Source organism: Lissotriton vulgaris, chromosome 10 (genome assembly GCF_964263255.1).
Source record: "Lissotriton vulgaris chromosome 10, aLisVul1.2, whole genome shotgun sequence".
Taxonomy (NCBI): Eukaryota; Metazoa; Chordata; class Amphibia; order Caudata; family Salamandridae; genus Lissotriton; species Lissotriton vulgaris.
In genome coordinates this window covers 660,837,449-660,853,200 of record NC_141698.1, presented here as the reverse complement: position 1 = coordinate 660,853,200, position 15,752 = coordinate 660,837,449, and positions in this window count along the sequence as shown.

Here is a 15,752-nt window from a genome sequence, read left to right as displayed (position 1 = left end):
GTAGCAGGGTAGCCTGGACTGCCAGCAGAAAGGCAAAGATGGCGAGACGAGCAAAAGAAGGGCATTATTTGAGACTTAATTATTTGTTTGAAGGTGTCGGTGATCACAGTATTCTCAGGTTCTCTAAAGGTTAACTGATAGGGATGTGCAAGAATGAAGATGTCCGAATCTGTGGTTCGTAGTTTTTCTCATTACCACTAACTGTAGCATAAACCTTCCTCCATAAACTTATCAGATCCCTTAATAGTCATTGGTGTACTCTAACCTAACAGAATTGCAGTGAGCAGGGTACGCTGTCACTTGGATAGCAATTAGATATTTTTATCTACATTCTAATATAGATGCTAAAGTTGTATAAAGAGTGGTAGCAACGGAGGCTTAGGATGGAAAGGTATGCGAGGCTTAAAATAAAATAGAGATTTGAATTCTTTTTGAGCTATGTATTTTCACCATGTTACAGACGTCATAGTACTGATTGATAACCATTTACCAAAAACTGATTATTGTTGTGATGCATTAGTTTGGTAACATTCAAGTTCTGTTAATAGACTAACAGTGGACTTTTCCATTTGCAGACTATATTGAATGACCAGCAGAGGGAGTGTTGCAGAAGAAAGTTTCTCAGAGTTGCTGAGAGAAAAAAAAAAACTTCAGCAGCCCTCTGCTTCATTTAACTATTTACATGGTGAGTCAAACTCTAAATTTATCATTTTGCTGGTCCTTAAAAAAAAAGTGCATAGCATGTGACAGCTCTCTGCTCCTTTTAGTGGCGTCTTCCGCATGAAAATTATTTATCAAGACTGAAGCCATATAGATGGCGCTAAGGGCATCATGATAGCTATTTCAAAGACGTTTACTGTCTACAAGGCTGACAATCATACTTTCATTACTTGTGCTAGTAATAGGTAATCAGAGTAAATTAATGTCTTTGAGGCTGGAATGAGGTGTCCTATATTAGAGCAATTGACTTTCTCTCACATGGGGAGAAGCTATTTTAACCTTCCACCCTTCACACTGAAAGTGGGACTCTTATACTCAAGAAGGGTTGCTCTTTAGGATACTCTATGTTCTTGTACCTCCAGCCCCCTTTCAAATGGGGAGCCCAATGTCTTCAATGTTGAAGAGTGCTTTCCCATTACACCTCCTACTTGGCCTGCAGTCATAATTTCAGAGCGTTACCTAGTGCGGAATTCCTAATGCCTCCTTGTTCTGTGTAATTGTCACCCATGACGATTGGTCAAATGGTGCCCTGACATCCTAAAGCTACAGCAGGATGTCATCTGACATGAGGGCCAGCAATAGGATACATTTATCATGTTATTGAAATGGGTAGCAGGGTAGACTGGACTGCCAGCAGAAAGGCAAAGATGGCGAGACGAGCAAAAGAAGGGCATTATTTGAGACTTAATTATTTGTTTGAAGGTGTCGGTGATCACAGTATTCTCAGGTTCTCTAAAGGTTAACTGATAGGGATGTGCAAGAATGAAGATGTCCGAATCTGTGGTTCGTAGTTTTTCTCATTACCACTAACTGTAGCATAAACCTTCCTCCATAAACTTATCAGATCCCTTAATGGTCATTGGTGTACTCTAACCTAACAGAATTGCAATGAGCAGGGTACGCTGTCACTTGGATAGCAATTAGATATTTTTATCTACATTCTAATATAGATGCTAAAGTTGTATAAAGAGTGGTAGCAACGGAGGCTTAGGATGGAAAGGTATGCTAGGTTGAAAATGAAATTGAGATTTGAATTCTTTTTGAGCTATGTATTTTCATCATGTTACAGACGTCATAGTACTGATTGATAACCATTTACCAAAAACTGATTGTTGTTGCGGTGCATTAGTTTGGTAATATTCAAGTTCTGTTAATAGACTAACAGTGGACTTTTCCATTTGCAGACTATATTGAATGACCAGCAGAGGGAGTGTTGCAGAAGAAAATTTCTCAGAGTTGCTGAGAGAAAAAAAAAAAATTCAGCAGCCCTCTGCTTCATTTAACAATTTACATGGTGAGTCAAACTCTAAATTTATCATTTTGCTGGTCCTTAAAACATGGTGAGTCAAACTCTAAATTTATCATTTTGCTGGTCCTTAAAAAAAGTGCATAGCATGTGACGGCTCTCTGATCCTTTTAGTGGCGTCTTCCGCATGAAAATTATTTATCAAGACTGAAGCCATATAGATGGCGCTAAGGGCATCATGATAGCTATTTCAAAGACGTTTACTGTCTACAAGGCTGACAATCATACTTTCATTACTTGTGCTAGTAATAGGTCATCAGAGTAAATTAATGTCTTTGAGGCTGGAATGAGGTGTTCTATATTAGAGCAATTTACTTTCTCTCACATGGGGAGAAGCTATTTTAACCTTCCACCCTTCACACTGAAAGTGGGACTCTTATACTCAAGAAGGGTTGCTCTTTAGGATACTCTGTGTTCTTGTACCTCCAGCCCCCTTTCAAATGGGGAGCCCAATGTCTTCAATGTTGAAGAGTGCTTTCCCATTACACCTCCTACTTGGCCTGCAGTCATAATTTCAGAGCGTTACCTAGTGCGGAATTCCTAAAGCCTCCTTGTTCTGTGTAATTGTCACCCATGACGATTGGTCAAATGGTGCCCTGACATCCTGACATCATAAAGCTACAGCAGGATGTCATCTGACATGAGGGCCAGCAATAGGATACATTTATCATGTCATTGAAATGAGTAGCAGGGTAGCCAGGACTGCCAGCAGAAAGGCAAAGATGGCGAGACGAGCAAAAGAAGGGCATTATTTGAGACTTAATTATTTGTTTGAAGGTGTCGGTGATCACAATATTCTCAGGTTCTCTATAGGTTAACTGATAGGGATGTGCAAGAATGAAGATGTCCGAATTTGTGGTTCATAGTTTTCTCATTACCACTAACTGTAGCATAAACCTTCCTCCATAAACTTATCAGATCCCTTAATGGTCATTGGTGTACTCTAACCTAACAGAATTGCAATGAGCAGGGTACGCTGTCACTTGGATAGCAATTAGATATTCTTATGTACATTCTAATATAGATGCTAAAGTTGTATAAAGAGTGGTAGCAACGGAGGCTCAGGATGGAAAGGTATGCTAGGTTGAAAATAAAATAGAGATTAGAATTCTTTTTGAGCTATGTATTTTCACCATGTTACAGACGTCATAGTACTGATTGATAACCATTTACCAAAAACTGATTGTTGTTGTGGTGCATTAGTTTGGTAATATTCAAGTTCTGTTAATAGACTAACAGTGGACTTTTCCATTTGCAGACTATATTGAATGACCAGCAGAGGGAGTGTTGCAGAAGAAAATTTCTCAGAGTTGCTGAGAGAAAAAAAAAAACTTCAGCAGCCCTCTGCTTCATTTAACAATTTACATGGTGAGTCAAACTCTAAATTTATCATTTTGCTGGTCCTTAAAAAAAGTGCATAGCATGTGACGGCTCTCTGCTCCTTTTAGTGGCGTCTTACGCATGAAAATTATTTATCAAGACTGAAGCCATATAGATGGCGCTAAGGGCATCATGATAGCTATTCAAAGACGTTTACTGTCTACAAGGCTGGCAATCATACTTTCATTACTTGTGCTAGTAATAGGTCATCGGATTAAATGAATGTCTTTGAGGCTGGAATGAGGTGACATATTAGAGCAATTGACTTTCTCTCACATGGGGAGAAGCTATTTTAACCTTCCTCCTTTCACACTGAAAGTGGGACTCTTATACTCCAGAAGGGTTGCTCTTTAGGATACTCTGTGTTCTTGTACCTCCAGCCCCCTTTCGAATGGGGAGCCCAATTTCTTCAATGTTGAAGAGTCCTTTCCCATTACACCTCCTACTTGGCCGGCAGTCATAATTTCAGAGCGTTACCTAGTGCGGAACTCCTAATGCCTCCTTGTTCTGTGTAATTGTCACCCATGACGATTGGTCAAATGGTGCCCTGACATCATAAAGCTACAGCAGGATGTCATCTGACATGAGGGCCAGCAATAGGATACATTTATCATGTTATTGAAGTGGGTAGCAGGGTAGCCAGGACTGCCAGCAGAAAGGCAAAGATGGTGAGACGAGCAAAAGAAGGGCATTATTTGAGACTTAATTATTTGTTTGAAGGTGTCGGTGATCACAATATTCTCAGGTTCGCTATAGGTTAACTGATCGGGATGTGCAAGAATGAAGATGTCCGAATCTGTGGTTCATAGTTTTTCTCATTACCACTAACTGTAGCATAAACCTTAGTCCATAAACTTATCAGATCCCTTAATGGTCATTGGTGTACTCTAACCTAACAGAATTGCAATGAGCAGGGTACGCTGTCACTTGGATAGCAATTAGATATTTTTATCTACATTCTAATATAGATGCTAAAGTTGTATAAAGAGTGGTAGCAACGGAGGCTTAGGATGGAAAGGTATGCTAGGTTGAAAATTAAATTGAGATTTGAATTCTTTTTGAGCTATGTATTTTCACCATGTTACAGACGTCATAGTACTGATTGATAACCATTTACCAAAAAATGATTGTTGTTGTGGTGCATTAGTTTGGTAATATTCAAGTTCTGTTAATAGACTAACAGTGGACTTTTCCATTTGCAGACTATATTGAATGACCAGCAGAGGGAGTGTTGCAGAAGAAAATTTCTCAGAGTTGCTGAGAGAAAAAAAAAAAATTCAGCAGCCCTCTGCTTCATTTAACAATTTACATGGTGAGTCAAACTCTAAATTGATCATTTTGCTGGTCCTTAAAAAAAAAGTGCATAGCATGTGACGGCTCTCTGCTCCTTTTAGTGGCGTCTTCCGCATGAAAATTATTTATCAAGACTGAAGCCATATAGATGGTGATAAGGGCATCATGATAGCTATTTCAAAGACGTTTACTGTCTACAAGGCTGACAATCATACTTTCATTACTTGTGCTAGTAATAGTTCATCGGATTAAATGAATGTCTTTGAGGCTGGATTGAGGTGTCCTATATTAGAGCAATTGACTTTCTCTCACATGGGGAGAAGCTATTTTAACCTTCCACCCTTCACACTGAAAGTGAGACTCTTCTACTCAAGAAGGGTTGCTCTTTAGAATACTGTGTTCTTGTACCTCCAGCCCCCTTTCAAATGGGGAGCCCAATTTCTTCAATGTTGAAGAGTCTTTTCCCATTACCCCTCCTACTTGGCCTGCAGTCATAATTTCAGAGCGTTACCTAGTGCGGAATTCTTAATGCCTCCTTGTTCTGTGTAATTGTCACCCATGACGATTGGTCAAATGGTGCCCTGACATCATAAAGCTACAGCAGGATGTCATCTGACATGAGGGCCAGCAATAGGATACATTTATCCTGTTATTGAAATGGGTAGTAGGGTAGCCAGGACTGCCAGCAGAAAGGCAAAGATGGCGAGATGAGCAAAAGAAGGGCATTACTTGAGACTTAATTATTTGTTTGAAGGTGTCAGTGATCACAGTATTCTCAGGTTCTCTATAGCTTAACTGATAGGGATTTGCAGGAATGAAGATGTCCAAATCTGTGGTTCATAGTTTTTCTCATTACCACTAACTGTAGCATAAACCTTCCTCCATAAACTTATCAGATCCCTTAATGGTCATTGGTGTACTCTAACCTAACAGAATTGCAGTGAGCAGGGTACGCTGTCACTTGGATAGCAATTAGATATTTTTATCTACATTCTAATATAGATGCTAAAGTTGTATAAAGAGTGGTAGCAACGGAGGCTTAGGATGGAAAGGTATGCTAGATTGAAAATGAAATTGAGATTTGAATTCTTTTTGAGCTATGTATTTTCACCATGTTACAGACGTCATAGTACTGATTGATAACCATTTACCAAAAACTGATTGTTGTTGTGGTGCATTAGTTTGGTAATATTCAAGTTCTGTTAATAGACTAACAGTGGACTTTTCCATTTGCAGACTATATTGAATGACCAGCAGAGGGAGTGTTGCAGAAGAAAATTTCTCAGAGTTGCTGAGAGAAAAAAAAAAAATTCAGCAGCCCTCTGCTTCATTTAACAATTTACATGGTGAGTCGAACTCTAAATTTATCATTTTGCTGGTCCTTAAAACATGGTGAGTCAAACTCTAAATTTATCATTTTGCTGGTCCTTAAAAAAAGTGCATAGCATGTGACGGCTCTCTGATCCTTTTAGTGGCGTCTTCCGCATGAAAATTATTTATCAAGACTGAAGCCATATAGATGGCGCTAAGGGCATCATGATAGCTATTTCAAAGACGTTTACTGTCTACAAGGCTGACAATCATACTTTCATCACTTGTGCTAGTAATAGGTCATCAGAGTAAATTAATGTCTTTGAGGCTGGAATGAGGTGTTCTATATTAGAGCAATTGACTTTCTCTCACATGGGGAGAAGCTATTTTAACCTTCCACCCTTCACACTGAAAGTGGGACTCTTATACTCAAGAAGGGTTGCTCTTTAGGATACTCTGTGTTCTTGTACCTCCAGCCCCCTTTCAAATGGGGAGCCCAATGTCTTCAATGTTGAAGAGTGCTTTCCCATTACACCTCCTACTTGGCCTGCAGTCATAATTTCAGAGCGTTACCTAGTGCGGAATTCCTAATGCCTCCTTGTTCTGTGTAATTGTCACCCATGACGATTGGTCAAATGGTGCCCTGACATCATAAAGCTACAGCAGGATTTCATCTGACATGAGGGCCAGCAACAGGATACATTTATCATGTTATTGAAATGGGTAGTAGGGTAGCCAGGACTGCCAGCAGAAAGGCAAAGATGGCGAGATGAGCAAAAGAAGGGCATTACTTGAGACTTAATTATTTGTTTGAATGTGTCGGTGATCACAATATTCTAAGGTTCTCTAAAGGTTAACTGATAGGGATGTGCAAGAATGAAGATGTCCGAATTTGTGGTTCATAGTTTTTCTCATTACCACTAACTGTAGCATAAACCTTCCTCCATAAACTTATCAGATCCCTTAATGGTCATTGGTGTACTCTAACCTAACAGAATTGCAGTGAACAGGGTACACTGTCACTTGGATAGCAATGAGATATTTTTATCTACATTCTAATATAGATGCTAAAGTTGTATAAAGAGTGGTAGCAACGGAGGCTTAGGATGGAAAGGTATGCTAGGTTGAAAATAAAATAGAGATTTGAATTCTTTTTGAGCTATGTATTTTCACCATGTTACAGACGTCATAGTACTGATTGATAACCATTTACCAAAAACTGATTGTTGTTGTGGTGCATTAGTTTGGTAATATTCAAGTTCTGTTAATAGACTAACAGTGGACTTTTCCATTTGCAGACTATATTGAATGACCAGCAGAGGGAGTGTTGCAGAAGAAAGTTTCTCAGAGTTGCTGAGAGAAAAAATAACTTCAGCAGCCCTCTGCTTCATTTAACAATGTACATGGTGAGTCAAACTCTAAATTTATCATTTTGCTGGTCCTTAAAAAAAGTGCATAGCATGTGACGGCTCTCTGCTCCTTTTAGTGGCGTCTTCAGCATGAAAATTATTTATCAACGCTGAAGCCATATAGATGGCGCTAAGGGCATCATGATAGCTATTTCAAAGACGTTTACTGTCTACAAGGCTGACAATCATACTTTTATTACTTTTGCTAGTAATAGGTCATCGGATTAAATGAATGTCTTTGAGTCTGGAATGAGGTGCCCTATATTAGAGCAATTGACTTTCTCTCACATGGGGAGAAGCTATTTTAACCTTCCTCCCTTCACACTGAAAGTGGGACTCTTATACTCAAGAAGGGTTGCTCTTTAGGATACTCTGTGTTCTTGTACCTCCAGCCCCCTTTCAAATGGGGAGCCCAATTTCTTCAATGTTGAAGAGTGCTTTCCCATTACACCTCCTACTTGGCCTGCAGTCATAATTTCAGAGCGTTACCTGGTGCGGAATTCCTAAAGCCTCCTTGTTCTGTGTAATTGTCACCCATGACGATTGGTCAAATGGTGCCCTGACATCTTAAAGCTACAGCAGGATGTCATCTGACATGAAGGCCAACAATAGGATACATTTATCAGGTTATTGAAATGGGTAGCAGGGTAGCCTGGACTGCCAGCAGAAAGGCAAAGATGGCGAGACGAGCAAAAGAAGGGCATTATTTGAGACTTAATTATTTGTTTGAAGGTGTCGGTGATCACAGTATTCTCGGGTTCTCTATAGGTTAACTGATAGGGATTTGCAGGAATGAAGATGTCCGAATCTGTGGTTCGTAGTTTTTCTCATTACCACTAACTGTAGCATAAACCTTCCTCCATAAACTTATCAGATCCCTTAATGGTCATTGGTGTACTCTAACCTAACAGAATTGCAATGAGCAGGGTACACTGTCACTTGGATAGCAATGAGATATTTTTATCTACATTCTAATATAGATGCTAAAGTTGTATAAAGAGTGGTAGCAACGGAGGCTTAGGATGGAAAGGTATGCTAGGTTGAAAATAAAATAGAGATTTGAATTCTTTTTGAGCTATGTATTTTCACCATGTTACAGACGTCATAGTACTGATTGATAACCATTTACCAAAAACTGATTGTTGTTGTGGTGCATTAGTTTGGTAATATTCAAGTTCTGTTAATAGACTAACAGTGGACTTTTCCATTTGCAGACTATATTGAATGACCAGCAGAGGGAGTGTTGCAGAAGAAAATTTCTCAGAGTTGCTGAGAGAAAAAAAAAATAACTTCAGCAGCCCTCTGCTTCATTTAACAATTTACATGGTGAGTCAAACTCTAAATTTATCATTTTGCTGGTCCTTAAAAAAAAGTGCATAGCATGTGACGGCTCTCTGCTCCTTTTAGTGGCGTCTTCCGCATGAAAATTATTTATCAAGACTGAAGCCATATAAATGGCGCTAAGGGCATCATGATAGCTATTTCAAAGACGTTTACTGTCTACAAGGCTGACAATCATACTTTCATTACTTGTGCTACTAATAGGTCATCGGATTAAATGAATGTCTTTGAGGCTGGATTGAGGTGTCCTATATTAGAGCAATTGACTTTCTCTCACATGGGGAGAAGCTATTTTAACCTTCCACCCTTCACACTGAAAGTGGGACTCTTATACTCAAGAAGGGTTGCTCTTTAGGATACTCTGTGTTCTTGTACCTCCAGCCCCCTTTCAAATGGGGAGCCCAGTGTCTTCAATGTTGAAGAGTGCTTTCCCATTACACCTCCTACTTGGCCTGCAGTCATAATTTCAGAGCGTTACCTAGTGCGGAATTCCTAATGCCTCCTTGTTCTGTGTAATTGTCACCCATGACGATTGGTCAAATGGTGCCCTGACATCTTAAAGCTACAGCAGGATGTCATCTGACATGAAGGCCAGCAATAGGATACATTTATCAGGTTATTGAAATGGGTAGCAGGGTAGCCTGGACTGCCAGCAGAAAGGCAAAGATGGCGAGACGAGCAAAAGAAGGGCATTATTTGAGACTTAATTATTTGTTTGAAGGTGTCGGTGATCACAGTATTCTCGGGTTCTCTATAGGTTAACTGATAGGGATTTGCAGGAATGAAGATGTCCAAATCTGTGGTTCATAGTTTTTCTCATTACCACTAACTGTAGCATAAACCTTCCTCCATAAACTTATCAGATCCCTTAATGGTCATTGGTGTACTCTAACCTAACAGAATTGCAATGAGCAGGGTACACTGTCACTTGCATAGCAATGAGATATTTTTATCTACATTCTAATATAGATGCTAAAGTTGTATAAAGAGTGGTAGCAACGGAGGCTTAGGATGGAAAGGTATGTTAGGTTGAAAATAAAATAGAGATTTGAATTCTTTTTCAGCTATGTATTTTCACCATGTTACAGACGTCATAGTACTGATTGATAACCATTTACCAAAAACTGATTGTTGTTGTGGTGCATTAGTTTGGTAATATTCAAGTTCTGTTAATAGACTAACAGTGGACTTTTCCATTTGCAGACTATATTGAATGACCAGCAGAGGGAGTGTTGCAGAAGAAAATTTCTCAGAGTTGCTGAGAAAAATAAAAAATAACTTCAGCAGCCCTCTGCTTCATTTAACAATGTACATGGTGAGTCAAACTCTAAATTTATCATTTTGCTGGTCCTTAAAAAAAGTGCATAGCATGTGACGGCTCTCTGCTCCTTTTAGTGGCGTCTTCCGCATGAAAATTATTTATCAATGCTGAAGCCATATAGATGGCGCTAAGGGCATCATGATAGCTATTTCAAAGACGTTTACTGTCTACAAGGCTGACAATCATACTTTCATTACTTTTGCTAGTAATAGGTCATCGGATTAAATGAATGTCTTTGAGTCTGGAATGAGGTGCCCTATATTAGAGCAATTGACTTTCTCTCACATGGGGAGAAGCTATTTTAACCTTCCTCCCTTCACACTGAAAGTGGGACTCTTATACTCAAGAAGGGTTGCTCTTTAGGATACTCTGTGTTCTTGTACCTCCAGCCCCCTTTCAAATGGGGAGCCCAATTTCTTCAATGTTGAAGAGTGCTTTCCCATTACACCTCCTACTTGGCCTGCAGTCATAATTTCAGAGCGTTACCTAGTGCGGAATTCCTAATGCCTCCTTGTTCTGTGTAATTGTCACCCATGACGCTTGGTCAAATGGTGCCCTGACATCTTAAAGCTACAGCAGGATGTCATCTGACATGAAGGCCAGCAATAGGATACATTTATCAGGTTATTGAAATGGGTAGCAGGGTAGCCTGGACTGCCATCAGAAAGGCAAAGATGGCGAGACGAGCAAAAGAAGGGCATTATTTGAGACTTAATTATTTGTTTGAAGGTGTCGGTGATCACAGTATTCTCGGGTTCTCTATAGGTTAACTGATAGGGATTTGCAGGAATGAAGATGTCCAAATCTGTGGTTCATAGTTTTTCTCATTACCACTAACTGTAGCATAAACCTTCCTCCATAAACTTATCAGATCCCTTAATGGTCATTGGTGTACTCTAACCTAACAGAATTGCAATGAGCAGGGTACGCTGTCACTTGGATAGCAATGAGATATTTTTATCTACATTCTAATATAGATGCTAAAGTTGTATAAAGAGTGGTAGCAACAGAGGCTTAGGATGGAAAGGTATGCTAGGTTGAAAATAAAATAGAGGTTTGAATTCTTTTTGAGCTATGTATTTTCACCATGTTACAGACGTCATAGTACTGATTGATAACAATTTACCAAAAACTGATTGTTGTTGTGGTGCATTAGTTTGGTAATATTCAAGTTCTGTTAATAGACTAACAGTGGACTTTTCCATTTGCAGACTATATTGAATGACCAGCAGAGGGAGTGTTGCAGAAGAAAATTTCTCAGAGTTGCTGAGAGAAAAAAAAAAAACTTCAGCAGCCCTCTGCTTCATTTAACAATTTACATGGTGAGTCAAACTCTAAATTTATCATTTTGCTGGTCCTTAAAAAAGGTGCATAGCATGTGACGGCTCTCTGCTTCTTTTAGTGGCGTCTTCCGCATGAAAATTATTTATCAAGACTGAAGCCATATAGATGGCGCTAAGGGCATCATGATAGCTATTCCAAGACGTTTACTGTCTACAAGGCTGACAATCATACTTTCATTACTTTTGCTAGTAATAGGTCATCGGATTAAATGAATGTCTTTGAGGCTAGAATGAGGTGCCCTATATTAGAGCAATTGACTTTCTCTCACATGGGGAGAAGCTATTTTAACCTTCCACCCTTCACACTGAAAGTGGGACTCTTATACTCAAGAAGGGTTGCTCTTTAGGATACTCTGTGTTCTTGTACCTCCAGCCCCCTTTCAAATGGGGAGCCCAGTGTCTTCAATGTTGAAGAGTGCTTTCCCATTACACCTCCTACTTGGCCTGCAGTCATAATTTCAGAGCGTTACCTAGTGCGGAATTCCTAATGCCTCCTTGTTCTGTGTAATTGTCACCCATGACGATTGGTCAAATGGTGCCCTGACATCTTAAAGCTACAGCAGGATGTCATCTGACATGAAGGCCAGCAATAGGATACATTTATCAGGTTATTGAAATGGGTAGCAGGGTAGCCTGGACTGCCAGCAGAAAGGCAAAGATGGCGAGACGAGCAAAAGAAGGGCATTATTTGAGACTTAATTATTTGTTTGAAGGTGTCGGTGATCACAGTATTCTCGGGTTCTCTATAGGTTAACTGATAGGGATTTGCAGGAATGAAGATGTCCAAATCTGTGCTTCATAGTTTTTCTCATTACCACTAACTGTAGCATAAACCTTCCTCCATAAACTTATCAGATCCCTTAATGGTCATTGGTGTACTCTAACCTAACAGAATTGCAATGAGCAGGGTACACTGTCACTTGGATAGCAATGAGATATTTTTATCTACATTCTAATATAGATGCTAAAGTTGTATAAAGAGTGGTAGCAACGGAGGCTTAGGATGGAAAGGTATGCTAGGTTGAAAATGAAATAGAGATTTGAATTCTTTTTCAGCTATGTATTTTCACCATGTTACAGACGTCATAGTACTGATTGATAACCATTTACCAAAAACTGATTGTTGTTGTGGTGCATTAGTTTGGTAATATTCAAGTTCTGTTAATAGACTAACAGTGGACTTTTCCATTTGCAGACTATATTGAATGACCAGCAGAGGGAGTGTTGCAGAAGAAAATTTCTCAGAGTTGCTGAGAGAAAAAAAAAAACTTCAGCAGCCCTCTGCTTCATTTAACAATTTACATGGTGAGTCAAACTCTAAATTTATCATTTTGCTGGTCCTTAAAAAAGGTGCATAGCATGTGACGGCTCTCTGCTCCTTTTAGTTGCGTCTTCCGCATGTAAATTATTTATCAAGACTGAAGCCATATAGATGGCGCTAAGGGCATCATGATAGCTATTCCAAGATGTTTACTGTCTACAAGGCGGACAATCATACTTTCATTACTTTTGCTAGTAATAGGTCATCGGATTAAATGAATGTCTTTGAGGCTGGAATGAGGTGTCCTATATTAGAGCAATTGACTTTCTCTCACATGGGGAGAAGCTATTTTAACCTTCCACCCTTCACACTGAAAGTGGGACTCTTATACTCAAGAAGGGTTGCTCTTTAGGATACTCTGTGTTCTTGTACCTCCAGCCCCCTTTCAAATGGGGAGCCCAGTGTCTTCAATGTTGAAGAGTGCTTTCCCATTACACCTCCTACTTGGCCTGCAGTCATAATTTCAGAGCGTTACCTAGTGCGGAATTCCTAATGCCTCCTTGTTCTGTGTAATTGTCACCCATGACGATTGGTCAAATGGTGCCCTGACATCATAAAGCTACAGCAGGATGTCATCTGACATGAAGGCCAGCAATAGGATACATTTATCAGGTTATTGAAATGGGTAGCAGGGTAGCCTGGACTGCCAGCAGAAAGGCAAAGATGGCGAGACGAGCAAAAGAAGGGCATTATTTGAGACTTATTTATTTGTTTGAAGGTGTCGGTGATCACAGTATTCTCGGGTTCTCTATAGGTTAACTGATAGGGATTTGCAGGAATGAAGATGTCCAAATCTGTGGTTCATAGTTTTTCTCATTACCACTAACTGTAGCATAAACCTTCCTCCATAAACTTATCAGATCCCTTAATGGTCATTGGTGTACTCTAACCTAACAGAATTGCAATGAGCAGGGTATGCTGTCACTTGGATAGCAATAAATATTTTTATCTACATTCTAATATAGATGCTAAAGTTGTATAAAGAGTGGTAGCAACGGAGGCTTGGGATGGAAAGGTATGCTAGGTTGAAAATAAAATAGAGGTTTGAATTCTTTTTGAGCTATGTATTTTCACCATGTTACAGACGTCATAGTACTGATTGATAACCATTTACCGAAAACTGATTGTTGTTGTGGTGCATTAGTTTGGTAATATTCAAGTTCTGTTAATAGACTAACAGTGGACTTTTCCATTTGCAGACTATATTGAATGACCAGCAGAGGGAGTGTTGCAGAAGAAAATTTCTCAGAGTTGCTGAGAAAAATAAAAAATAACTTCAGCAGCCCTCTGCTTCATTTAACAATGTACATGGTGAGTCAAACTCTAAATTTATCATTTTGCTGGTCCTTAAAAAAAGTGCATAGCATGTGACGGCTCTCTGCTCCTTTTAGTGGCGTCTTCCGCATGAAAATTATTTATCAACGCTGAAGCCATATAGATGGCGCTAAGGGCATCATGATAGCTATTTCAAAGACGTTTACTGTCTACAAGGCTGACAATCATACTTTCATTACTTTTGCTAGTAATAGGTCATCGGATTAAATGAATGTCTTTGAGTCTGGAATGAGGTGCCCTTTATTAGAGCAATTGACTTTCTCTCACATGGGGAGAAGCTATTTTAACCTTCCTCCCTTCACACTGAAAGTGGGACTCTTATACTCAAGAAGGGTTGCTCTTTAGGATACTCTGTGTTCTTGTACCTCCAGCCCCCTTTCAAATGGGGAGCCCAATTTCTTCAATGTTGAAGAGTGCTTTCCCATTACACCTCCTACTTGGCCTGCAGTCATTATTTCAGAGTGTTACCTAGTGCGGAATTCCTAATGCCTCCTTGTTCTGTGTAATTGTCACCCATGACGATTGGTCAAATGGTGCCCTGACATCTTAAAGCTACAGCAGGATATCATCTGACATGAAGGCCAGCAATAGGATACATTTATCAGGTTATTGAAATGGGTAGCAGGGTAGCCTGGACTGCCAGCAGAAAGGCAAAGATGGCGAGACGAGCAAAAGAAGGGCATTATTTGAGACTTAATTATTTGTTTGAAGGTGTCGGTGATCACAGTATTCTCGGGTTCTCTATAGGTTAACTGATAGGGATTTGCAGGAATGAAGATGTCCAAATCTGTGGTTCATAGTTTTTCTCATTACCACTAACTGTAGCATAAACCTTCCTCCATAAACTTATCAGATCCCTTAATGGTCATTGGTGTACTCTAACCTAACAGAATTGCAATGAGCAGGGTATGCTGTCACTTGGATAGCAATAAATATTTTTATCTACATTCTAATATAGATGCTAAAGTTGTATAAAGAGTGGTAGCAACGGAGGCTTAGGATGGAAAGGTATGCTAGGTTGAAAATAAAATAGAGGTTTGAATTCTTTTTGAGCTATGTATTTTCACCATGTTACAGACGTCATAGTACTGATTGATAACCATTTACCGAAAACTGATTGTTGTTGTGGTGCATTAGTTTGGTAATATTCAAGTTCTGTTAATAGACTAACAGTGGACTTTTCCATTTGCAGACTATATTGAATGACCAGCAGAGGGAGTGTTGCAGAAGAAAATTTCTCAGAGTTGCTGAGAAAAATTAAAAATAACTTCAGCAGCCCTCTGCTTCATTTAACAATGTACATGGTGAGTCAAACTCTAAATTTATCATTTTGCTGGTCCTTAAAAAAAGTGCATAGCATGTGACGGCTCTCTGCTCCTTTTAGTGGCGTCTTCCGCATGAAAATTATTTATCAACGCTGAAGCCATATAGATGGCGCTAAGGGCATCATGATAGCTATTTCAAAGACGTTTACTGTCTACAAGGCTGACAATCATACTTTCATTACTTTTGCTAGTAATAGGTCATCGGATTAAATGAATGTCTTTGAGTCTGGAATGAGGTGCCCTATATTAGAGCAATTGACTTTCTCTCACATGGGGAGAAGCTATTTTAACCTTCCTCCCTTCACACTGAAAGTGGGACTCTTATACTCAAGAAGGGTTGCTCTTTA